Below are 25,417 nucleotides of genomic sequence, written 5' to 3' on the forward strand. Positions count from 1 at the left end.
GATGTTGTTAATAAAGCACTTTACTTATTAGAGGTTTATATTACAGTCAGGTCCATAAATATTGGAACATCTGCACAATTCTAACATTTTTGGCTCTATACACCACCACAATGGATTTGAAATACAACAAACAAGATGTGCTTTAACTACAGACTGTCGGCTTTAATTTGAGGGTATTTACATCCAAATCAGGTGAACGGTGTAGGAATTACAACAGTTTGCATATGTGCCTCTCACTTGTTAAGGGACCAAAAGTAATGGGACAATTCGCTTCTCAGCTGTTCCATGGAAAAGTGTGTGTTATTCCCTCATTATACCAATTACAATGAGCAGATAAAAGGCCCAGAGTTCATTTCAAGTGTGCTATTTGCATTTGGAATCTGTTGCTGTCAACGCTCAAGATGAGATCCAAAGAGCTATCAGTGAAGCAAGCCATTATTAGGCTGAAAAAAAACAAAACAAACCCATCAGAGAGATAGTAAAAACATTAGGCGTGCCCAAAACAACTGTTTGGAACATTCTTAAAAAGAAGGAACGTACTGGTGAGCTCAGCAACACCAAAAGACCCGGATGACTACGTAAAAAAATAGTGGTGGATGACCGAATAATTATTTCCCTGGTGAAGAAAACACCCTTCACAACAGTTGGCCAGATCAAGAACACTCTCCAGGAGTTAGGTGTATGTGTGTCAAAGTCAACAATCAAGAGAAGACTTCACCAGAGTGAATACAGAGGGTTCACCACAAAATGTAAACCATTGGTGAGCCTCAAAAACAGGAAGGCCAGATTAGAGTTTGCCAAACGACATCTAAAAAAGCCTTCACAGTTCTGGAACAACATCATGAACAGATGAGACCAAGATCAATTTGTACCAGAGTGATGGGAAGAGAAAAGTATGAAGAAGAAAAGGAACTGCTCATGATCTTAAGCATACCACCTCATCAGTGAAGCATGGTGGTGGTAGTGTCATGGCGTGGGCATGTATGGCTGCCAATGGAACTGGTTCTCTTGTATTTATTGATGATGTGACTGCTGACAAAAGCAGCATAATGAATTCTGAAGTGTTTTGGGCAATATTATCTGTTCATATTCAGCCAAATGCTTCAGAACTCATTGGGCGGCGCTTCACAGTGCAGATGGACAATGACCCAAAGCATACCGCAAAAGCAACCAAAGAGTTTTTTTAAGGGAAAAAAGTGGAATTTTATGCAATGGCCAAGTCAATCATCTGACCTGAATCCGATTGAGCATGCATTTCACTTGCTGAAGACAAAACTGGGGAAAATGTCCCAAGAACAAGCAGGAACTGAAGACAGTTGCAGTAGAGGCCTGGCAGAGCATCACCAGAGATGAAACCCAGCGTCTGGTGATGTCTATGCGGTCCAAACTTCAGGCTAAAATTGACTGCAAAGGATTTGCAACCAAGTATTAAAAAGTGAAAGTTTGAGTTATGATTATTATTATGTCCCATTATTTTTGGTCCCTTAACAAGTGGGAGGCACATATGCAAACTGTTGTAATTCCAACACCGTTCACCTGAATTGGATGTAAATAATCTCAAATTAAACTTGACAGTCTGCAGTTAAAGCACATCTTGATCTTTTCATTACAAATACATTGTGGTGTTATATAGAGCCAAAATTTTTAAAATTGTGTAGATGTCCCAATATTTATGGACCTGACTGTATCTATGGGATGGATGAGCGGTATGCACCATTGTATTGTTATAGGGGAATTTTACATGCCCTCTGTAGTTCTATTCAATTTCTTACATATATGCTGCTGCTGCTGCTACAGATTTTTGTGAGAGATTAATAAAATACATATTTATATTAAGAGTATAAGTCTGTGTGCATTAGTTTTATTGGTGTGGTAGATTCATTCTGATATGCAATTTTGAAAACTTTGCTCATCTCTAATCTTAGCCTATACCCCTTTTCTGCTTGCCCACACCCATTTCCCAGAAAGCCACAACCCTTGCCAAGCACACCACCAATAAATGTGGCATGTGGCATACACATCAGAATTCTGTCTCTAGTTGAGCCAGAATTATGGCACATTATTGCTAGTAAATTTGCCCCATTGTGTGCATAAGAACTTAAATGGTTTGTTGAGCCATGGAAAATATTCTACATTTTAAAACCAGCATCTGGATCTCAATATTTTTGTAATTGCATATAATTAAAGGGAGCCTGTCACCTCAAAAACGCATATAAAACTGCCAGCATTACCTCATAGTAGCCCCCCGTCTGTTAATAATCATATGTTTGATCTGGTAGTCTGATGCTCCATAGATTAAAAAAATGATTTAACCGCCATCAGCGCTATCTTGCCGGTCAGCTTGAAGTCAAGGGGCCAGCGGCTTCCTAGCTTCAAGTTAAGGTAAGCCCGCCCCCTAACCGTCCCCTTTTTTGTTAGATTGAGAGCCTGCAGTTCGGCCATGATTGCATAAGTCTCGCGCATGAAACCCAATAAGTGCATCGCTGAAACCCGGCTACAGGAGAGAGGATTGTTCCTTAACAAAGAGCGCACCGCGCATGCAAGGAAGCCGCTGCCCCCTTGACTTCGAGCTGACAGGCAAGATAGCGCTGATGTCGCATAAAACATAGTTTTTTTTTTAACCTATGGAGCATCAGACTATCGGATCAAACATATGATTATTAACAGACTGGGGGCTACTATGAGGTATTGCTGGCGGTTTTATGTGTTTTTGAGGTGACGGGTTCCCTTGAAAATGTTAGTATAGTCTGCTGTTTGTTTTTTGTCCTTTTTTTATCTTTGTCCACCTCACTGAGGAGATTGCACATGCTCAGTTAATGTTTCAACTGCCACAGCCATATCATCTGTTAGTTACAGGGAGAGATGTGATGCTGAAAGAACACAGCCCCTGAGAAAAGACAAGTCCCCAGAGCTGCCAGCTTGAAGTAAATCTAGCAGAACAAATGGAACAATGAGGGTCCATTCACACATCTGTGTGTGTCTTGCGGAAAACACCAACATCGGCGATGCGTGTTCCGCATTTTGCGGACCGCACATCGCCGGCACTTAATAGAAAATGCCTAGTGGACAAGAATAGGACATGTTCTATTTTATTCGGGATCGGAATTGCGGACCCGGAAGTGCTGCCCCATAGAAATGAATGAGTCCGCAATTCCGTTCCGCAAAATGCGGAACGAAATTGCGGACGTGTGAATGGACCCTGAATGGGGAGATTTCTGGATCCATGTGAGGTACAGGGCTGGTTCTAGCTTTGTTAGAAAAAGACTGTCATGCACCATATGATTTCTTTTTTTATATCAATCATAGCGTAAACCCTTTTAAAGTGTTTAAAATTATTTATTTCCATGATTCTTACTTCCCTAACCCTTAGCAATCAGTTGTTATCAGCAAGAGAAGATGTATCTGGTTATATGTTTCCCTTAAATGTCTTTTTATGTAATATATGGACCCACCAGGGTTGTCTGAGGGTGTACTGCCTTTAAAACATTATAGAGGATCTGCCACATCTTAAAAGCTCATAGAGTGGGTTATAAATAGGGGATTTGGATAAGGATTGTCATTGGAAGACAACGCCATAGTGGCAGACTACAATGGGCTGATGTCATGGGAAGTACGGGGAAGGAAAGACAAGTAAAGGGAACCGCAACTAAACAAAAACAGACTAGGCCCAAACCTAGGGAATAAAGAGGTCACCTCCTAGCAATCCCTGATACTCACCCTAAGCTGCTAACAACATGTGCAAATCTCAATGGTAGAAATGCACATGAACAGGAACCTAAGACTGCTGAAACACTGCACCAAACCCTCAGCTTAGGGAACAGGGAAAGAGGCAACCGGCTCCTTCCATACTGAAGGAGCTAGTGTCTCCCTGAGGCTTAGTCAGGACAGACACACCAATAAAAAGGGAAAAGGACTTAGCTTGAGATGTAACTGGAGCAGGAGATCCACCATACAATCAGAGCACTCCACAGAAGAACTATCAGCCGCAGGGAAACAAGTGAGAGGTGGATCATATAAAGAGCCACCTGACTGATAATGAGCAGCATCTGCGAAGGGGTGGAAACCTGTCAGCGACAATGAAAACAAGAGAGATCTGTCAGATAGACTCCTGAGTCTTTTGTCTATCTAAACTTCTAAGATCTCTCCCAGGGCCGGTGGTGACAGCTGATCTACCATTCCTTGTTGAAATAGAAAAAATTAAAAGGTAACCCCCCATTAACGTAAAGAAGGTAATAAACATATACAAAATAACAAATGGGCTGTGAAGATTAGGGCAATTATGTAGATAGAGTCCCTAATGAAGACTTACCCTAATCCTGCCCCTATGCTGTCGGCCCTTCCTACAAACGGAATGGCCGCCCTGACGGGGACGATCCCGTATCCAGGGACCTCCTGAATGCCCCTGGATGACCCTAACAAAGGGGGAAGGGGCTCACCGGGGTGGTGTGGCTTAGAGCAAGTTTATTGGATGACCTAACTTAAATACCAAAAAACAAAAACAACAGTCATAGATATACAAATTATTCACTAATAAAATGTGTCACTATATTTGTGTTACCACTGCTTGAGGTCAGCACTATTGACAGTGACTTTTTCATGGTCCCCTGATGAGCCCTTAAATTATACAGGGTCGAACACGTTGTGACTACGGTACTATAATATTAGAACATTGAATGAGACTAATATGCAATGAGTTGCTAATTATTGGCAACTGAGTACATTTTGCTTCATTGTGAGTGGAAACAGTATCCGACATTTTATTAGTGAATAATTTGTATATCTACGACAGTTTTATGGTATTTAAGTTAGGTCATCCGATAAACTTGCTCTAGGCCACACCACCCCGGTGATTCCCCCCCCCCCCCCCTTCCTTTGGTAGGATCATCCAGGGACATTCAGGAGGTTCCTGGATACGGGATCGTCCCCGTCAGGGCGGCCATTCTGTTTGTATGAAGGGCTGACAGCATAGGGGCAGGATTAGGGTAAATCTCCATTAGAGACTCTATCTACATAATAGCCCTAATCTTCCCAGCCCATTTGTTATTTTGTATATGTTTATTACCTTCTTTACATTAATGGGGGGTTACCTTTTAATGCATATTTATTAAAGGCTACATTTTATTTTGGTGGTAGTCTGTGAATTGCCGTAGTATATGTACTGCCTGCAGTAACTGTACCCTCTAACGGGTTATAGTCTTAGCTGTGATTTCTGAAATAGAAAGAAGCACCTTCTAGTCAACAACTCTTCTTAATGGATTTTTCACTCAAAGATTACACTTACACATTCCAATTACACGAGCAAAACCTAGCTAAAATCAAATTCACAGACCAGTCTGATTGTTCAAAATTACACAGCATCGACTGATTCACAGGTGGATACTGCTCTGAATAAGTAATGTTCTGTTGAATAAAGGCAAATTTTCTGCTATGCATGGTCAGAAACCACCAAACTATTTTACATTCACATAGAATGGAAAGCTGAGGATTACTGATTTAATTACACTACCAGGGAAGAAAATGACCCCCTTGTTTGTAAATGAGGTGGTATACATAATTGTTTGTTTACAAAAGTTCAGATATTGATTTATTGATGTCATTTCAGCCTTCATTGCTGTTGACAGATGATGAGACTAGCTGGATCCCACATCATCTGCAGTGAGGACAGGAAGTCAGTTTCTCTATTCATTCCTATGAGACTGACACTGAAACTGTCATAGGAATGAAAGAAGAAACTGTCTTCCTTTCCACACTTTAGATGTTGTGGGATCCAGTGAGTATCATCAGGGGTCACATCATCTATAGCCAAAAGTAGCGAAAAATACATCAATAAATTGATATGTAAGTTTTTGTTAAAAATAGTTATGACTTACAGTACATTTACAAACAACTGGGAAAAATCCTGTTTATAGCCTCAAACCTTTGACTCTCCAACTGATGTGACACAACAACTCCCAGCATGCCTTGACAATCTGGTACAGGTAGCATTGCAACAGCTGAAGAGCCATAGGTTGGAAAGCACTCTAAAGTACATTGATATGTACATTGTAAAATTTTCATCATTTTCTCTATATTTTCATAGTCTTTATGTTCTTAATCCCATCCCAATCTCCTAAAAAAGGATTCAAGGGATTTACTTACGTATGCTGTAATAGCTTCCTGTTTGTTTTTTTTGTTTCACATGCACAGCGAGTAATGGACTGGAATACACAGATATTCCCTTTCCCATATATTATAATAGGAAAAAAAAAAGTAAAAGTTTAAATTCTCCTTGTTGGGCAAAAAATAAGCTTAATAAAATAATCAGTGAAAAATTATATGTATATTAAAAAATGGATAACTGGATGTGTCCATACATAGTCTGGCACTGACAGCACCGATTGGACACTGTCAAAGTGTAAGGACATTTCACAACTGGTGACACCCAGTTCACTTTATTCTTAAAATTTCTAGAAGAAATAACAGATGCCACAGAATTGTTATTTCTTGGGAAAGTGATTACTAAAATAGACATGTCAGGAGCTCACAGATACTTTTTAACCCTTCATATCATTCTATTAAATCAAGGCAGCAGGCATGCTGTAATAGTACTTCATGGCGATGGCATGGACTCAGGAGCAGAGCCCACGCCATCTCTTGTGGTGCCAGCAGTATTATACCAGGATCAAAAATAACTATGATCCCAGCAGTTTAACTCTTCAGATGTGTGGTCAATCGCGACAACAGCATCTGAGCAGTACTCAATCAGCATCCCTTGAACGCAACCATGAGGTGCTGAGTACACATCATGGCCACTAGAGGCCTTCTGAAGGTATTAATACATCCTGCTTGCACTAGAAAAAAGTTGTAAAACACGTAATGTAAAAATAATAATAAAAAATACAAAATAATAAAAAATAATTAAACTGTCGCCACACAATATACCATAGCTTGTAGCCCCACCCTCAACGATCATAAACTAGAAATATACCACTATATCAAAATGACCATTATGGAAAGGGGAAATAGTTTAAAAAGTGGTCTAGTTGCATGTTGTGCTACTGTATTAAAAAGAACAGCATATGTGAAAAACTGACTTTTTCCTTTTTTATGTTTTCCTGGGTATAAAAAATAGAAACAAAAACATGCTAACATGAAAATGATATTAGAATAAAACCTCATGTATCACCAAAAAAAATCACTTTTTTTTCATAACCAAATGGAAAAAAGTTATGGCATACAAAAAAATAAAATAAATGTGTATGACCAGTAAGAAGGGTACATGGCTCAGTCTTAAACTGGTGAATGAGTGCGCACATTATTTGCTTAATGAATGTATTTGCTAATTTTACAGAATAAAAGTAAAAGAGTAAAATCTTGATGAAGAAGGTTCCAGCTTGTCTTGACATGGGATATACACCCACTGATTGGCATTGTAAGTGTTCTTGACCTCTTTCACTGCCAATACAATAGTCCACAGATGTGAATGGAGTTAGCAGTGAAAGGAAAAGGTTGATATTTTTAAACAGCCAGTTCCTCTCTATTGTCTCCCCTGTAAAAGTCCAATAAAAAACATGTATGGCCATTGTACTCTTGAATAGAGCTTTAAGAACATTCCGAAGAATATTTTCTTCTTATTTTTCAAACTGTCAATTTTTTTCTAATGTTCTGAATAACAATATTTTTAAAACTTTACAGTGTAAATTCATAAACGAGTGCAGTACATTATGTGTTATTGAAAACTGTATTATAATGTGCTGTATAAACATTGGGTTAAGGTTATTTAGTAGGAGATTGTGGTCTTTGCATTCATAACTATTAGCACAAAAGGTGACGTTAGTGAATTCATGTCTAAAGATGTAACCAGGTGGATAAGTCTAGACATTCATATTTTGTCTTCAGTATATAAGAATTCAGAGTTTTTATTCTGTGAAAACATATTTAGTGGAAAACATTTTTCAAAATGGCTGGATTCTTTTGCTTAATATAACAAAAATGTCTTGGATAAATACTATCATTGGGAAACTATGTAAGCAACTTTTGTGATTATATGCTTGGAGATAGATTATATTTACTTCCCTGCTACATATATGACGAAAGGGAACATTCTAGAGAAATTGAATATTTTCTCATGCTTCACAATGCAGCTTACAAAGGAATACTACGATAATACAAATGTAATGCTTTCAAGGCTACAGGCTATTTATGTGGTCATGGTGACCTCATTATGACCAAAAAATGTATGACCGATTTCTTATGAAAAAAAAGTTCAGGGCTACATGTAAATTCTAATTACAATCATATTATAAGTTTGTTCTCCTTGGAAGCATTTGTTATATCTCTGGAAATTAGAACATTTAGATGCCCAAATTGTGAGTTCAACATTTTGAGACCTGCCAAAAAGTATATACAATGATTTTACTGCAATTGTTCATTCTGTTGGTTCCTAAGGACAGACAAAGTTACAGCATGGGATGCATCAAAAGAATCATAGAGGCTCATGACTTGAACATAGTTTTGCCTCTATACTAATTACTAATCTGACCATACATGGCATAAGGACATAGCTGAACTAGAGCAAGTTCAGAGGAGGGCAAAAGTTATAAGGTGAATGGGTGGTCTGCAATATAATTATAATGCATTTGTATATGAACGGACAGTACAGAGAGCTTTCTAATAATCTTTTTCTACCTAGGTCAGTAACCATGACAAAGGGGCATCATCTATGTTTGGAGGAATAAAACAAAACAATTCAATGGGAAAGGAGTTTTTTTTTATCATACAAAAGTTGTCCCTTTTGGAAATTTATTTTTTAGTTTTTAGGGTGCACTAACAGTAAGCTGATCACAGGGTGTCCTCTTGAAGTATCTCCAGAGATAATCTGAAAACTACGGGGGAATCTGGACAAAATATTGAATCTCCCTGCAAAACCACCACAGGAAAAATGAAGCTTTACAAAGTATTCATCAAAATCAATGGGATGTCTATATAGTGCACAGATTTTATAGTGCTTACTGATAAGTCAATTGGTTATATATTGTCCAATAACTAATTAAATGTTGTGTATATTGTGTGGTGAGGTGGCAACAACATGAGGAGTCAACACATTGGCTCAGTCACAGAGTGGTGAGGTTGTGAATCACATAAGGAATAGCATGAGTTGTCAACAAAGTCAGAGTGGCGAGGGTGAGAATTGCATGAGGAATCCTATGTGTCGTCAACACAGTGGCCCAATCACAGAGTAGTGTGGGTGGGAATCGTATGAGGAATCGCATAAGTCATCAACACAGTGGCCCAGTCACAGAGTGCTGAGGGTAAGAATCGCATTAGAAATCACATGAGTCAACAACACAGTTGCCTAGTCACAAAGTGGTGAGGGTGGAAATGGCATGAGGAATCACATGAGGAATTGCATGAGTCGTCAACACAGTGGCCCAGTCAAAGAGTAGTGAGGGTGGAAATTGTACGAGGAATCTCATGAGAAATCCTATGTGTCGTCAACACAGTGGCCCAGTCACAGAGTGGTGAAGGTGGGAATCGCATGAGGAATCGCATGAGTCAAAACAATGGTCCAGTCACAGAGTGGTGATGGTGCAAATCACATGAGGAATTGCATGAGTTGTCAAAACAGTGGCCCAGTCACAGAGTGGTGAGGGTGGTTATTGCATGAGGAATCGCTTGAGGAATCGCATGAGGAATCTCATGAGTCAACAACACAGTGGCCCAGTCACAGAGTAGTGAGGGTGGGAATCACAACACAGTGGCCCAGTGACAGAGTGGTAAGGTGGCAGCAGCATGAGGAGACCACAGAGTGTTGAGTTGGCAGCAGCATGAGGAGACCACCGAATGGCCCAGTGACATAGTGGTGAGACGGCAGCAGCATGAGGAGACTACAGAGTGGTGAGGTGTAGAGATAAGCGAATCGACATGGAGGGATGATGGCTGACACGGGGGTCTGATCTGAGGGATTGGGGCTGTGCCAGTGAGCTAAGGTCTAATTAACATTGGGGGTCTGATGGCTGGTCTGACCTGAGGTGGAATGAAAAATATTGTTTCCTATTATCCTCCTCTAAAACCTAGGTGCGTCTTATGGGACAAACCTACATTTTGGCGCATCCCCCCCCCCCCCCAGGTGAGCTGAAGGGGGGGGGGTTGGGGGCACCAAAATGTAGGTTCGCTTGTGTTGGTAAAAAACCTTGCACCGGCCCTGCGGTGGCTGGTATATTTTTTTCAAACCCTGGTGTGTCTGCTAGATAAAGTCTTAAAATTTGAGAAAGTGTAAAAAAAAGTATGGATTTTTTGTCGTTCTGCGGTGCATTTACTTTGTACTACAGCCTTTTTTAAGGGGTATAAGTGGAAAAAGAGTACATCTTATTTGCCATTCTGTGCTGCTGATATATTGTACTACAGCCTTTTTTGGGGTGTATTAGTGGAAAAAAACAAGTACGTTTTATTTGCCACTCTGTGGTCAAGTTACATTGTTCTACAGCTTATTTTAAGTGTATTAATTTCAATTTAATGAAATTATTTTATCTAACAGTATGTGACAGGCCATTCAAAGGGAACCGGCAGTGGCCAAGATGTTACTGTAGCAGGCAGCAGAAGAACGGGGGTGGCAGCAGGAGTCGCAGCAAGAGGCCTGAGCATACAGTGGTATCTAGCAGTCGTGTCTTGACCAGCAACTCAACAGAGCTTGTATGGTTGATTTGGTCTTCTTATTCATGGCAAATGACATCAGACACCACCAGCCAAGAGTCGGTGGGTTCTTCTTTGTCCTTTTCTGTTCCTTTTGCTAGAGAAGTATTATATGCCGTAGGCTCAGCTCCACTTTTCAGCAAGGACGAGCTACAAGAGGACAGTCAGCAACTACTGCCCAGCTAAGATCTGGAGGAGAGATCTGCTGCTTCCTCTGGTAGGCAGGCAAGTAGTGATGATGAGAGTCATGTGGTAACTGATGTTGCAAGCTGTTAGGCTCCTGGCCCTGAGATCATTGAGGGTGACATCAGTGATGTGCAGACAGCAATTGGGGGCCAGGTGAAGAAGGGGCTTCATCGTCATCATCATCATCAGGAAAAGAGGGTGGCAGCTTGCGCGTGAGGCAGCAGCTGAGCCAGCAAGGTGGTAGCGTGGCTGTGAGACAGAAGGATGGTGGCAGTGGGAGATCGGGAGCCAAACCTTCCCTGCGGTAGACCACCCGCTTGCAGGAGCCTACCTGCCCATAAAGTAGCGGTGCAATGGTTCACGGAGGCAGCGGAAGCAGGCAGTCAACATGGAGTGTTGGTGAGAAAAAGCCATATTTGGCGGTGTGTCAATTTTTTGATAGGCCACTGGAGGAGGTGAACACGGCCATTTGCCGGATTTGTGGGCAGAAGTTGACACGTGGCCAGGGTGCCAATGTTGGCACCACGGCCCTGCATCAACACATGCAGTGTCACCATAAAGGTGCCTGAGATAACCGTGGCTCCGATGTGGTGATCCAGCCTGCCGCAGCAACTGCTACAGCAACCCAGTAGCACAAACCCAAATTCATGCAGTCAAGGCTCCACCACCTCAGCCAAAGGGAGCTGTATGTCCTTCCCATCATCTGCTGGTCCTGATGCTCCTTCTCCTCCTACTTCTAGTCAGTCATTCCATCAGCAATTGATCACTGATGAGATTGCCAAGAGACAACAGTATATGTGCACTCATTCAATGGTGCAGAAGCTGAACGTGCTTTTGGCCAAGTTGCTGGTGCACTCTGCACCTTTCGGAGAACTGATGGCTTATGCCGAGCTGAGGTGGAGAGTCCCAAGCCATCATTTCTTTGCCAAAAAGGCAGTACCAGCCATGCACACGTAAGTAGAACAGAGGGTGGGCCAGTTCTTGAGCCTGTCAGTGTCTGCCAAAGTGCATGGCAGCACTGACGTGTGGAGCTGTAACTACGGTCAGGGACAATACATGTCCTGTATGGCCCACTTGGTGAATGTGGTTCCTGCACAGACAATTCAATAATCCGCAGCACTCGCCGGTAAATGATGAAAATAGTGGTGATTTATTCACTCAAGCAGCCAGTATACAGCGACGTTTTGACCTCAGTTGATCTTTATCAAGCAGTGAGTGACCATATCCCAGTGTGCCTTAAATAGTGTGTATGGGTGGATACAATAATGGATGTACAGTACAGACCAAAAGTTTGGACACACCTTCTCATTCAAAAAGTTTTCTTTATTTTCATGACTATGAAAATTGTAGCTTCACACTGAAGGCATCAAAACTATGAATTAACACATGTGGAATTATATACATAACAAAAAAGTGTGAAAATATGTCATATTCTAGGTTCTTCAAAGTAGCCACCTTTTGCTTTGATTACTGCTTTGCACACTCTTGGCATTCTCTTGATGAGCTTCAAGAGGTAGTCACCTGAAATGGTTTTCACTTCACAGGTGTGCCCTGTCAGGTTTAATAAGTGGGATTTCTTGCCTTATAAATGGGGTTTGGACCATCAGTTGCGTTGTGGAGAAGTCAGGTGGATGCACAGCTGATAGTCCTACTGAATAGACTGTTAGAATTTGTATTATGGCAAGCTAAGTAAAGAAAAATGAGTGGCCATGATTACTTTAAGAAATGAAGGTCAGTCAGTCCGAAAAATTGGGAAAACTTTGAAAGTGTCCCCAAGTGCAGTCGCAAAAACCATCAAGCGCTACAAAGAAACTGGCTCACATGCAGACCGCCCCAGCAAAGCAGAAGAGACTTGTTTGGGCTAAAGAACACAAGGAATGGACATTAGACCAGTGGAAATCTGTGCTTTGGTCTGATGAGTCCAAATTTGAGATCTTTGGTTCCAACCACCGTGTCTTTGTGCGACGCAGAAAAGGTGAACGGATGGACTCTACATGCCTGGTTCCCACTGTGAAGCATGGAGGAGGAGGTGTGATGGTGTGGGGGTGCTTTGCTGGTGACACTGTTGGGGATTTATTCAAAATTGAAGGCATACTGAACCAACATGGCTACCACAACATCTTGCAGCGGCATGCTATTCCATCCAGTTTGCGTTTAGTTGGACAATCATTTATTTTTCAACAGGACAATGACCCCAAACACACCTCCAGGCTGTGTAAGGGCTATTTGACCATGAAGGAGAGTGATGGGGTGCTGCGCCAGATGACCTGGCCTCCACAGTCACTGGACCAGAACCCAATCAAGATGGTTTAGGGTGAGCTGGACCGCAGAGTGAAGGCAAAAGGGCCAACAAGTGCTAAGCATCTCTGGGAACTCCTTCAAGACTGTTGGAAGACCATTTCAGGTGACTACCTCTTGAAACTCATCGAGAGAATTCCAAGAATGTGCAAAGCAGTAATCAAAGCAAAAGGTGGCTACTTTGAAGAACCTAGAATATGACATATTTTCAGTTGTTTCACACTTTTTTGTTATGTATATAATTCCACATGTGTTAATTCATAGTTTTGATGCCTTCAGTGTGAATCTACAATTTTCATAGTCATGAAAATAAAGAAAACTCTTTGAATGAGAAGGTGTGTCCAAACTTTTGGTCTGTACTGTATATAATTCCGCCCCCCAGTGGGAGTATACTTCCATTTACACAAAACATGATTCAATTAACTGAACATTCAACAAATACTTAATTATCATCAAAGTAATTAAACAGCATATAAAGTGATGAAGTGGACATATTCCCCTATATATTACCTGTGTATGAGGATCTCCACGCTATCCCTGCACTCCACGCTAGTCCCAGTAACATGCCAGACACTGGCGTCCCCTCCTTCACAATACGCATGCTCAAGGACCTGCCACAGCACCTAGGCAACGGAGGCGTTCCCCAGCATCGGCCAATAAGAAAAAAGGCTGTTGATGAAGTCACTAGTTGCCGATTGCCAGAGCAAATAAGAATATTCCTCTGCTAGGTGACTGGAGCTAATAGGAAAAATGGGTTTATAGTGACCTCAGCTGTTGCTGTGTGTAGGGGAGATTGCTCCTCCCCTCAACACAGACTCAATGCAGGACAGCTAGCTCCGGTCGTCAGGGAGACAGGGACGCTCCATAATGAAAACTGAGCACTCCATGTCATCTGGCACACCGGGCCAGTCGGACCTGCAGCCATTTATTAGTAGGGGGAGTCAGTCAACCTGCCAGGAGGTTTTTAATGGACCATCCATCCATCCATCAATCTCCAGCCGTAAGTACATCATATCGAGCACATTACCTCCAGGGTGACAATCGGCAACCGCCACTTGCACACCCCCTTGAGGCAACTGTGTTCACATCCATTCCACCCCAGGAAACTGGCCACCGCTCCCGTCCCTACCACGGGACTGGGCGTGTGTCCAATTATTTTGGGGATGTGGATACACAAGCATGACCCCCGTGGTCCATAACAGCCACCCGCAGGGTCGAGAGTGCACCCACTCATGCATCAGCTAGAGACCACCCAGGAGACAACATGGTCCCCCCAGGGGTACAACCAGCGACAGCCGGCTGAACACCCAGTCGGGGTTCCCATGTTCCCATGTATTCAGCCCCAAGAAACAGATCACACCTCCATATGCAAAATATATGGAGTGGCGTATGTCACGTTATTTAGGGGGATTGTGGACACAAAAAATGCCCCACAGCTGCTCATAACAACCAGCCATAGGAACAGGATTGTGTCCACACATGCAGGCAGTCCAAACACACCTCTTCAGACAGGAGTAGCCAGACCCATCCACAATTCCTTCAAAGCTGGGCATAACATCCCACAGTCTTCCAAATTGGTATATAAAACTCGTCTCTAAACAGGAAGTAGTTCCAGGTCAGCACGATTTCGAGCAATGATAGAATGAACTCTGCCTTCTTCGGTGTATATTGAGAGTTTTGAAGGCTATGTTTCACTGCCTCCAAGCCCTTGTCATGGTCTATACTTGTATATAGGCTGACGACGTCAAACGATACAAGCTGATCTCCTTCAGTAAATGTCAGCGTTTCCAACTTACAGAGGAAATGGGTAGTATCCCTAACATAGGATTTAGCCCTCATTGCAAATTCCTTTAAGATGTGATCTAAGAAGATGGCTATTGGGGAAAGCAACGAATTCACACTCGATACTATTGGATGTCCGGGCGGATTGTCTCTATTTTTGTGAATTTTTGGTAAAGTGTATAACACCGGTGTAATGGGATGTATAGAAATCTGATATTTATGAAGTGAGTCATCAATGGTCCCCTCGGCATATGCGTCATCAACCAGGAGCCTAATTCTCCGTGCGATTTTGAATTTTGGATCCTGGCTGACAAGGCGATATACCGAGGTATCATCAAGTTGACGCTTGATTTCCTGCTCATACTTAATAGTGTCCATAATCACTATTGCTCCCCCTTTATCAGCGGGTTTAACAGTGACATCCTTCCTGTTGCTCATTTCCAATAGTGTAGCATTCTCGGACCTAGTGAGGTTGGATTTAAAAAAAATTGCTTTTAGTCGGGATTTTGTAATCTCGTAGGGACAAAGTACCACTCCCTACATCTTCAGACCCTCCTACAGCATCATTTATTGTTTTTTCAGAGAAGAAGCCTTTTAGCCTCAGACGCCTGAAAAAAGCATACATGTCAACTTCATAGTCAAACCAGTCCACCTGTGTGGTAGGGCAATAGGACAGTCCTCTGTCAAGTATAGCAAGTTCAGAATCAGTGAATGTGGATGAAGAAATATTTACCACTAATGATTCGGTCTTTGTTTGTTCAGAGGGGTTTCTCTGGACTTGCTGGAGGGGAGCAATCTCCCCTCCACACAGCAACAGCTGAGGTCACTATAGACCCATTTTTCCTATTAGCTCCAGTCACCTAGCAGAGGAATATTCTTATTTGCTCTGGGAATCGGCAACTAGTGACGTCATCAACAGCCTTTTTTCTTATTGGCCGATGCTGGGGAACGCCTCCGTTGCCTAGGTGCTGTGGCAGGTCCTTGAGCATGCGTATTGTGAAGGAGGGGACGCCAGTGTCTGGCATGTTACTGGGACTAGCGTGGAGTGCAGGGATAGCGTGGAGATCCTCATACACAGGTAATATATAGGGGAATATGTCCACTTCTTCACTTTATATGCTGTTTAATTACTTTGATGATAATTAAGTATTTGTTGAATGTTCAGTTAATTGAATCATGTTTTGTGTAAATGGAAGTATACTCCCACTGGGGGGCGGAATTATATACATCCATTATTGTATCCACCCTAGGGTTGCCACCTTTTCTTCAAGCCAAACCCGAACAGAAGGGAGGGAGGGCCCCCTTCCAGGCCCCGCCTCCAGCCACGCCCATGTCCCGCCTCCAACCATGTCCCGTCTCCACCCCTGGTCGCTGTCGCACCGCAATCGTTACGCCCCTGATCCCACGCCTGCGCTGTCCCTTTTAGTATTCGCCGCAGGCGCGGGATTTACGGGACGAAGAGGAGAACTCGGACGTCAATCAACTGGACTGGACACTGCCAAAGGGTGAATAGACGGAGCCTCTAGGTGCTGCAGGAACGCCCTCATAGCACCTAGAGGCTCATTAGCATATTATAAGTCTTTATTTTAAGAGAACGGCGGCAGCGGCAGGGAGTTATAAAACACACTGTTATGTACTGCTGACATTAGCACATCGCTATATCAGTCAGCTACATAACATAACGTTTTTTCTGATGATTGACAGATTCAGAAACCTGTTTAAAGGGCTTCTGTCACCCCACTAAACTCTTTTTTTTTTTTGGCTTCTTATAATCCCTATACTGCGATATATGAATACATAATGTTATTAGTCATTTTTGTTCAGTAGATAATGAATAAAACGGACTTTTATAATATGTAAATTACCTGTCTACCAGCAAGTAGGGCGGTTACTTGCTGGTAGCAGCCGCATCCTCCTTTCATAATGACTCCCCCTCCTCATGTTGATTGACAGGGCCAGCGAACGCGATCGTTCTCTGGCTGGCCCTGTCTGCTATCAAGATCTCGCGCCTGCGCCGTAACGGTCTTCAGTTGGTGCAGGTGCACTGAGAGGAGGACACTCGCTCGGCCGCTCCTTCCTCAGTGCGCCTGCGCCAATGACGTCACATCTACACCCGGCGCAGGCGCACTGAGGATGGAGCGGCCGAGCGAGTGTCCTCCTCTCAGTGCACCTGCACCAACTGAAGACCGTTACAGCGCAGGCGCGAGATCTTGATAGCAGACAGGGCCAGCCAGAGAACGATCGCGTTCGCTGGCCCTGTCAATCAACATGAGGAGGGGGAGTCATTATGAAAGGAGGATGCGGCTGCTACCAGCAAGTAACCGCCCTACTTGCTGGTAGACAGGTAATTTACATATTATAAAAGTCAGTTTTATTCATTATCTACTGAACAAAAATGACTAATAACATTTTGTATTCATATATCGCAGTATAGGGATTATAAGAAGGCAAATTAATGAGTTTAGTGGGGTGACAGAAGCCGACACTGTTACATACAATTACACAATTCAAATGTTTTATATGTATACCTTTTTAGAAGTGAGTGACAGACTAGGACAGGTGGCAGGACTCAGGAGTTAGGACTGTCTTGGTCAGGTTGTCTGCAGGCAGGGCACAGTGGGCACTGGGCTGGCCACTACATGGGCAGGCTGCTGGAGCTGGGCTGGAGAGGAGAAGAAGAATGATTTCTCCTACGGAGCTCCCTCTGCCTCTCTCTCTGATGTCATCACTTCCTTATCAGAGAGAGGGAGGGAGGGACTGGGAGGCAGAGGAGGAGCCTGAACAGTGAGTGAACACAGCGCTGCCTGGCATCACTGTAATGTATAGACTGGAGGAGGGAGGAGGGGAGGCTCGGGAGTGCTGCGCTCAGCTGATCACCCGGAGTGACAGCTTAAATATGCGATCGGAGTCTCGGTCGGACCACACTGCAGTTTGAATGAATAATCCTGTGCCCGGGTCTAAGAAAGGCTTGTACCCGGGCATAGGATTACAAACCCGGACTGTCCGGGTGAATCCCGGACGGGTGGCAACCCTAATCCACCCATACACACTATTTAAGGCACACTGGGATATGGTCACTCACTGCTTGATAAAGACCAACTGAGGTCGAAACGTCGCTGTATACTGGCTGCTTGAGTGAATAAATCACCACTATTTTCATCATTTACCGGCGAGTGCTGCGGATTATTGAATTGTCTGGATGAGTTGGGACCCCCAGCCAGGATCCCTATCTGCGCGCACCATTTGGCTTGTAAGCCATTTCCTGGTCAGTACCCAAATGAGTGCGATGAGTAGTGCTGCCAACCCCTGAATTTTCTACATTGTGGTTCCTGCACAGCCACACCAGCAACTTAGCCAGGTTACGCCGCTTCAGCCTTCACGTTGTCATGCCGTTGGTCCTGCGACAATGTCCGCCTCTGCCTCCTCATCCTCCACCGTGTCCTCAGCCTCCACTGCAGGGACGATTCACAGTGCCCCTCCAGCATATCACATGTGAAGGCCACAGTGGTGTCACGCTGTTCTGCACCTTGTTTGCTCCACAGACAGGATCAGTTTTTTGGGTTTGTTTTGTTCTGACGAATCAGAGGAAGGGTAAAATAATCAGTGACGTCAACACGAACTTACTGCTGACACCCTCTCCACTTTGTCAAGGGCGCTCTTCTTGTATAAGCATTTATGTGATTTCTTATGTGATTCCCAACCTCACCACTCTGTGACTGAGCCAACGTGTTGACTCCTCATGTTGTTGCCACCTCACCACTCAGTCATGGTGGCTCTACTCGTTTCAGCGTGTAACAGAACAGGTTCTGTAGACATCTATGTGGAATCAGCTGACTATGGTGTAAAAGGAGTGTGATTCTTGATGCTAACATCGACCTGTAAGGCTGAGTTCACACTTGAGTTATTTGGTCAGTTTTGGCACCGTAACTGACCAAATAAGTGAACTGTGCAGTGATTCTAAGAGCGACACCTGTCATGTGTGTGTCATACTGACTCACAGTATTGTTTCACTACCACAATAGACTCCCTATGCGTGTTACTGCAAGGCACAGTGTTCTATATTACTATACAGGCTTTTTGAAGCCAGGAAATAGCTGTTTTTTAACACAATTCGACACAAATAAATTCAGGTTGAATCTTTTTGCTGAATCGACCGAATTAAAGTTTTGAGAAATTTGCTCATCTCTAGTGCAGAGCCAGGAACACGTTCAACTTCTGCGCCATTGGATGAGTGCATGCATACTGTTGTCTCTTGGCAATCGCCTCGGTGATCGATGCTGAAGAAATGACTGATGAGGAGTAGTGATGGACGAACATCTGCCGGGGCGGTTCGCGAACGCGATCAAATGTTTGCAAACCGCAAGTTCGCGGCGGGTCCCATTCATTTTAACGGCAGGCGAACCTGAAAAACCTTCAGCTCATATTTGCAGCCAATAAATAATTACTAAAAGTGCACAAATAGTCCCACAACATGGACTGTGACATACTACATGTATTATTAGAATTTCCGATCTCGATAAAAAAAAATGCAATATATCGGCAATATAATTTTCGTGTACCCGCATGCACAAATGCACTATACAGTACCCAAATGCACTATAAAGAAAGTATATTGGTATATAACACCCCGCTTCAACCAGTTTTTTGGGGGGAGGACTGGTATATCACACCAGTAGAAATTATTTGTTCCAATAACGCTTGTCCCTCTATGTACCTGCAGTATCGCAGCAGATCCGCACACAACTGCCACACAATACAAATGCACTATAATATACTTTCTAACAGAAAGTATATTATAACATTGTACAAGGAAGGCAATCCATTAGAATATACATGAAGATAAAACGTAACCTTTAATAATTTTACTATGAGGGTCCATTCACACGTCCGTAAGTGTTTTGCAGATCCTCAAAACACGGACATCGGCAATGTGCATTCTGCAATTTGTGGACTGCACATCACCGGCACTATAATAGAAAATGCCTAATCTTGTCTGCGGAAATGGAAGCACAGATGCGGAAGTGCGTATGCGCAAATGCGGATGTGGATCCACAAATGCGGATGCGGACAGCACATTCCGGACCTATTGAAAATGAATGGGTCCGCACCCGTTCCACAAAATTGCAGAACGGATGCGGACCCATTTTGCGGATGTGTAAATGGAAAAGATATCCCTCAAAGTGAAAATAAATAAAATTATTAAAGTTAAGCAAAAAGCTTAGATGTGGTAGGCAATAACAAGTGCTCGGCAGCACTAAATCAGGTGCTCGGCGGCACCAAATCAGAAACCATATATCTTACCACAATCCGGGGGGTTCCAGTGCACATCGATGAATCCAGGAGGGAAAGAAAAAAAAATCTATCCCTGGGCTAGTTGATGATGTGGTATTGAAGGACAGGGTGGCCAAAGAATTGTCCGTGATATTGCCCTACAGGGGGGTGCTATTCTGGCCCTGATAGCCTAACCACAGACCACCTGCCCTGATAAGAGCGACCCCGTCCGGAACCTTACCATATATAAAAATGGCCCTAGTAAGCCCCTAGCCCCTAGGCCCCTGACTTCCAGGAGATCACTATATAGATAGTAACATAGTACATAAGGCCGAAAAAAGACATTTGTCCATCCAGTTCGGCCTGTTATCCCGCAAGTTGATCCAGAGGAAGACCCCTCTCTAGTAGCTATAGCCTGTAATATTATTAAGCTCCAGAAATACGTCCAGGCCCCTCTTGAATTCCTTTATTGTACTCACCATCACCACCTCCTCAGGCAGAGAGTTCCATATTCTCACTGCTCTTACCGTAAAGAATCCTTTTCTATGTTTGTGTACAAACCTTCTTTCCTCCAGGCGCAGAGGATGTCCCCTCGTCACAGTCACAGTCCTGGGGATAAATAGCTGATGGGATAGATCTCTGTACTGACCCCTGATATATTTATACATATTAATTAGATCTCCCCTCAGTCGTCTTTTTTCTAAAGTGAATAACTCTAATTTTGATAATCTTTCAGGGTACTGTAGTTGCCCCATTCCAGTTATTACTTTAGTTGCCCTCCTCTGGACCTTCTCCAGCTCTGCTATGTCTGCCTTGTTTACAGGAGCCCAGAACTGTACACAGTACTCCATGTGTGGTCTGACTAGCGATTTGTAAAGTGGTAGGACTATGTTCTTATCACGGGAATCTATGCCCCTTCTGATGCAACCCATTATCTTGTTGGCCTTGGCAGCAGCTGCCTGACACTGGTTTTTGCAGCTTAGTTTGCTGTTTATTAAAATTCCTAGATCCTTTTCCATGTCAGTGTTACCGAGTGTTTTACCATTTAGTATGTACGGTTGACTTGCATTTTTCCTTCCCATGTGCATAACTTTACATTTATCAGTGTTAAACCCCATCTGCCACTTATCTGCCCAAGCCTCCAGTCTATCCAGATCCCTCTGTAGTAGTATACTGTCCTCATCAGTGTAAATTACTTTACACAGTTTAGTGTCATCTGCGAAAATTGATACTTTACTATGCAAGCCTTGTACAAGATCATTAATAAATATATTGAAGAGAATAGGGCCCAATACTGACCCCTGAGGTACTCCACTAGTGACAGTGACCCAATCTGAGTGTGTACCGTTAATAACCACCCTCTGTTTTCTATCACTGAGCCAGTTACTTACCCACATACAGATGTTTTCTCCCAGTCCGAGCATTCTCATTTTATATACTAACCTTTTATGTGGTACAGTGTCAAATGCTTTGGAGAAGTCCAGATATACGACATCCATTGATTCGCCGCTGTCAAGTCTAGAACTTACCTCCTCATAGAAACTGATTAAATTAGTCTGACATGACCGATCCCTCACGAAGCCATGCTGATATGGCGTTATTTGCTTATTTCTGTTGAGATGCTCTAATATAGCATCTCTCAGAAAACCTTCAAACAGTTTACCCACAACAGATGTTAAACTTACCGGCCTATAGTTTCCAGGGTCTGTTTTTGGCCCCTTTTTGAATATTGGCACCACATATGCCATGCGCCAATCCTGTGGGACATTCCCTGTCAGTATTGAGTCTGCAAATATCAGAAATAAGGGTCTGGCTATGACATTACTTAATTCCTTTAGGATACGGGGGTGTATGTCATCCGGTCCTGGCGATTTGTCTATTTTAATCTTTTTAAGTCGCTGATGTACTTCTTCCTGGGTCAGACAGGACACTTTTAATGGGGAATTTATTTTTACATTCTGCATGTCATCTGACAATTTATTTTCCTCAGTGAATACATTGGAGAAAAAAATATTTAACAGCTTTGCTTTCTCCTCATCGCTCTCTGCGACTTCCCCCTCATTACTCTTTAAAGGGCCGACACCTTCAGATTTATACTTTTTAACATTTATATAATTGAAGAATATTTTAGGGTTAGTTTTACTCTTTTTGGCAATTAATCTCTCGGTCTCTAGTTTGGCCGCTTTTATTTGTTTTTTACATGTTCTATTTTTTTCCTTATAGTTTTTCAGTGCTTCTGTGCTCCCCTCCTGTTTCAGTGAATGATATGCTTTCTTTTTGTCATTTATTGCTTTCGTTACAGTTCTATTTATCCACATTGGTTTCTTTTTATTCGTTAACCTTTTATTACCATACGGTATGTACCTCTCACAATGAGATTTTAGGATGTTTTTAAAGATATCCCATTTTGTGGCTGTATTTTTATTTTTGAGGACTTTGTCCCAGTTAGTTTGGCCTATGGCCTCTCTTAGTTGGCTAAATTTAGCTTTTTGAAGTTTGGTATTTTTGTTCCTCCCTGTAGAAACGCTCTTTTGAATGATAATTGGAAGGTTATTACTTTGTGGTCACTATTTCCCAGGTGTCCCCCAACCTGCACGTCTGTTGTTCTGTCCGGCCTATTGGTTAATACTAAGTCCAGTATGGCCGTCCCTCTAGTCGGGTCCTGAACCAGTTGGGAGAGGTAATTGTCTTTGGTTATTGCCAAGAACCTGTTTCCTTTATGAGATATACAAGTTTCAGTTTCCCAGTCTATATCTGGGTAGTTGAAGTCCCCCATAATAACCACCTCATTATGATTTGCCGCCTCGTCTATCTTGTTTAGTAATAGATTTTCTGTGGACTCTGGTATATTAGGTGGTTTATAGTAAACTCCTATTAGTAATTTATTGTTGTTTTTAGCTCCATGTATCTCTACCCACAGTGACTCCACATGTTCATGTCCCTCATTTATATCTTCGCGGAGTGTGGGCTTTAGACCGGACTTTACATAGAGGCAGACCCCTCCTCCTCTCCGGTTTTGACGATCCTTTCTAAACAGACTGTAACCTTGTACATTAACCGCCCAGTCATAGCTATCATCCAGCCATGTCTCAGTTATTCCCACTATGTCATAGTTCTCCTCACACATCACTAATTCCAGTTCACCAGTTTTATTAGTCAGGCTTCTGGCATTAGTATACATACATTTGAGAGGTTTATGTATATTTTTTACCCTACACCTTTCCTTCTGAACTGTTCTAGTCCCTCCTTCCATTCCTCCCCCAGTCCCATTACTTTGCCCCCGGTCTCTATCTGCACTATCTTCCCGTCCTATAACGTAATTACCCTCCCGTCCTATGTGTTTTTGACTCATTATAAAAGTATATTATAAGTATATTGCACCCCTCTGTGTATCACACATATCGATAGCACACCTATACTAGTGCTTAAAATGACTTTTATGGACCTATTAGCTAGAGTTTGGTGTCCCTGCTCCACACAGCAACCTCTCCCTACACTGGCAAAACACTGAATGTAAAATGGCGGCCAGATCAGGTTTATTTATAAGGTAGGGGGTATGTCCATGTACTGAAATGTCTCAATTGGCTGTCCTGTACCACCTGATGGATGTGTCATGGGTCAAAGTTCTTCACAATGTAAAAGAATATGGCGGGAGCGAATTTCCATATGTTCGGCAAATCGCAAACGCGCAAAGTTCGCTGCGAAACGACCGCCGGACGAACCGCAAGGCCATCTAATGAGGAGTAAGAGGACGAGGAACAGGAGCTTCAGGACCAGAAGTTGATCGGAAGGACAGACAGCTCCCTTTGGCTGAGGTGGTGGAACCTTGACTGCATGAAATTGAGTGCGTGCCACTGGGTTGCTGTAGCAGGCTGGACCACAACATCGGAGCCACGGTTCTCCCAGGCACCTTTATGGTGACGCTGCACATTTTCACCCTGTCCACACCTCACCATCTGCCTACATATTCTACAAATGGCCATGTTTACCTCATCCGGCGGCTTGACAAAAAACTGGCAGGCCTTGCACAACTACTTTATGGGCAGATAGGCTCCTGCGAAGTGGGCGTTCTACCCCAGTCATGTTTGACTCCCATACTCCCACTGCTGCCACCCTGCGGACTCACGGCCACGCTACCACATTGCTAGCTCAGCCTTTGCCTCACGCGCAAGCTACCACCCTCTTCTCCTGATGACGAAGCCTCTTCTTCACCAGACTCCCAAGTGCAATCGGCTACATCATCATCATCATCCTCTACTGTCTGCACGTCATTGATGTCCCCCCACAACGGTCTAAAGAGCCTGACCGCTCGCAACACCAGCTCCCACCCGACTCTCATCATCTCTACTTGCCCGTCTACCGGTGGAAGCGGCGGATGTCTCCTCCAGATCTTGGCTGGGCAATAGCTGTCCTCTAGTAGCTCGTCCTCTCTAAAAAGTGAAGTTGAGCCTATGGCATATAATACTTCTTGTGCTGAGGGAACAGAAAAGGACAGAGGCAGGTTAAGGACAGTTGGGGGCACGGGGCCAGCTGAGGAACCCACTTACGTTGAAGTCGAAGACAGAGTGAACCATTAAAGCATTGTTTGGTTCCTGGTCAACACACAATGGCTAGATGAGACTGGGAGCTTAGGCCTCTCGCTGTAACTCCTGCTGCCACCCTTCCTTCTTCTGCTGGTACTTCTGCCAGTGCCAGAAACGTTTTGGCCACTACCCGTTCCCTTTGAAGGGCCTGTAACTTGTCTGTCAGTAATACTGTAAAATAAAATAATTAAATAAAAAGGAAATTATTACACCCCCAAAATGTCTATAAAACAATGTACGTTCACTGCTGAACGGCTAATAACACACACATTTTTTCTTATTAATACACCACAAAAATGTCTATGAAACAATGTATGTTCACCACTAAACAGATAATTAGACACACTTTTTTATCATTATTAATGCACCACAAAAATGTCTATAAAACAATTTACGTTCACTTCTGAACGGCTAATAACACACACATTTTTTCTTATTAATACACCACAAAAATGTCTATGAAACAATGTATGTTCACCACTAAACAGATAATTAGACACACTTTTTTATTATTATTAATACACCACAAAAATGTATATAAAACAATGTACGTTCACCGCTGAACGGCTAATTAGACGTACTTTTATTTTCTTAATACACCACAAGAATGTTTATAAAACAATATT

Source organism: Bufo gargarizans, chromosome 5, assembly GCF_014858855.1.
Source record: "Bufo gargarizans isolate SCDJY-AF-19 chromosome 5, ASM1485885v1, whole genome shotgun sequence".
Lineage (NCBI taxonomy): Eukaryota > Metazoa > Chordata > Amphibia > Anura > Bufonidae > Bufo > Bufo gargarizans.